The following is a 2,929-nucleotide window of genomic DNA, read 5'->3' as shown; positions in this document are numbered from 1 at the left end:
TGAGAATATCCTTAAATATGCAATTGTTAGATTAAAAATAATTGAAAACTGATCTTCAAAGACGGCACTAGTTGTGTGACTTTGGGAAAGTTACTTTATTTCTGAGTCTGTTCTCACCCATAAAATAGAAAAAAAAATTAAATTGTTACTCCAGGCTTATGCGATACCATTAAGAAATTACAAGTCACCAAGCCCATCAAAAATATTCAGATGTTTCTTCATTCTTAGGACAAGGAAGCTAAATGGTAGGTCCAGTGACTTAATTTTTTCTAGATTCCATTTGGGCAGGAAAATGTAGCAACAGTATGTGATTACTTGCTGTTTGCTGCTTAAAGCACTGTGCTTTTACATTCTTGTTAAACTTTCCCAACACTGGCTGTTACTCCCATTTCAATGATAGGGAAACTGAAGCTTAAAGAAATTATCTTGCTTTTTACACAGTGAGCCAGATGCTCTCCTGTGACTCATTTCTGGTGTTTCTTCCCTGTCATTAATGCCCAAATTGTTAGACTCGTTATCCAACTGCCTACTTGACATGTCTGCTTTGATGATTAATGGGCTTGAAAAGCAAGTTTCTGACATTGCCCCCAAAATCTGCTCTTCCCACAATCTTCCCCACTCAGTAAAAGACAACCCCATCATTCTAGGTGATCAAACCAAAAACCCTGGAGTCATCCTCAAGTCCCTCCAACCCCACTGTAATCTTTAACAGATCCTGCCAACTCTGTTTTCAAATATACTCAGAATCTCGACTACTTCTTGCGTTTCCAAGCTACTACTGTGGCCAAAGCTACCAACAACTCTCATGTATATTAAGTATCCTCCTACATGGTTCATTGCTGTCCTTGGGCCTCTTCAGCCTACTCTCACAAAGCTGCTAGGATAAACCTGTTAAGATGAAGACCAGATCACATAATTTCTCTGCTCAAAACCTTCCCCTGGATTCCTGTGTGACTCTGAGTAAGAGCCAAAGATTTGTGTTGTATTCAAGAGTATACCCTATTGCCCTGGCTCTCAATAGCACTGTCCAACTTTTTACTCCTCTACCTGTTGCTCACTGCACTCCAGGCACACTGGCCTCCTCACTATCCCCTTTGCCAGGGCTTCTCTCACTCCAGATTCCACCATGGCTCACTTCCATGAGGCTTATTCTAAAGCTGCCTTCTCCAGTAGGACATCCTTCATGACCCTATATAAACTCTCAACCCCTAATCATTTCAATTTCTCCATTTCTCCTTTGTTTATTTCACACTTATCACCAATATACTACATATTATACTTATTTGTTTTATTTCCCCTTGCTAGAAAATAATTTCCATGGGACCAGGGATTTCCATCTGTTTTGTTCTTTCTGTATTCCCAGTACCTAATACATGCTGGGCACACCATAAATATTTGTTAAATGAGTTGAATGAGTTTGTATCTGATACCTGCTTTGCTCTACCCATGATGCCTTCCAACTCACTTTATACCTCACATGAGAGTATCTTTTGCAGACAATTGAACTTTTCTTCACATTACCACTGTGCCTCTCATCAGGTATAACAGGATTTCCTTAAAATTTTCCACAACCAATGCCAGGCTTTCCTCCAGATCGTATTGACTAGTCTGGGTCACATGTAAATAACTAGTCCAACCACTGGCAAAAGGGCAGTGGTTGTTTAATTATGATTTATTCCCTGCAGCTGGACAGATTGCTGCTAGAAATCAGGAAAAAGGAGATGGGTTTTCTGTAGGAAAATAAGTGACTGCCAAATCCATTAAATCACAATTTCACGTCTATGATAACATTTGAGCTATCATTATGTGGAAGGGTAGGCAGGAATTCTGACCATTTTACAGAGGAGGAAACAAAGGCACAGAGAGATTCCCCAATATGCCAAGGTCATGAAGTAAATGAGAGGAAGCCCAGTGTGGTATAGCCATGTTCTGGGTTCTAGAGAAGAGTAGTTCTGGGCTTAGGGAAGAGTAGAGCAGGAATCAGAGACCCAGAGATTCATTCTCAATCTGCACAAAAAATTACATGACCCCAAATAGGTTGTGACCTCTCAGGGCTTCAGTTTCCTCATCTATAAAATGAAAATAAAGTCCCTTCCTTTGCTCCAGAACTGTGCTTGGGCTGATTAATCATTAAATATCTCTTCTTATCTGTTGAATTCCAGCTTAACCTAAGAAGCAGGAGTGTCTGGGTGGACTTCGAACCTTGCAGAGCCAGAAGAGAAGAATTAGATTTCTTCTCAAATGATTTTTTAAAAATCCCGTTTTGTGCTAAAAGTAAATACGTAAGGATGATCTATTTAAACCTCAGTCTGTTCCTGAGACTTTCCTCTGGGTTGTGTCTCTAAAATCTTCTAGATCCAGGTTTGACATCTGAGGAACACGGGTGTTTCTCAGCAGGTTGTCTTTTCCTGATGTCCCTGGTGACTCCACGGCTGGAAGCTGCCACTGCACAGCCCGTCTGCAGAGCCCACTGCAGTGCTCTTCACAGCCTGAGGCTCTGACACCCTGAGACGTTGCCGGCCAGGGTCCCGGGACACGCAGTTGCCAGGCTGCATTGACTCTAAATTCTGCTGTTGCGTTTCTCACTCCTGTGCGCAGTTCCCAATGTGTTGCCTGCCTAAGAGATTCAGGTTTTCCTGTTGAAGGAGTGACTTTATGGGAACAATGAGAGGAAAAGGGTTATTTAATAACTTAGAGAACATTACATTTTAAGTTCTATGCCCATATGATGCTATTTCCAAACTTCTGACTTCATAGATTTGGATCTGTTTCCCTTTCTGCAGTGTTGAAATTAACATTTAATAATCCCTTACTTTCGGATTTTTGTGGTTAGAAATTTAGAGTGTTCTACAAATTCCCTCATGTGATTTTACAATTAAGGCTAGATTAGGGCCTGGCGCAGTGGCTCACACCTGTAATCCTAGCACTC

This window comes from Eulemur rufifrons, chromosome 17 (assembly GCF_041146395.1).
Source record: "Eulemur rufifrons isolate Redbay chromosome 17, OSU_ERuf_1, whole genome shotgun sequence".
Lineage (NCBI taxonomy): Eukaryota > Metazoa > Chordata > Mammalia > Primates > Lemuridae > Eulemur > Eulemur rufifrons.
This window is presented reverse-complemented; position numbering follows the sequence as displayed.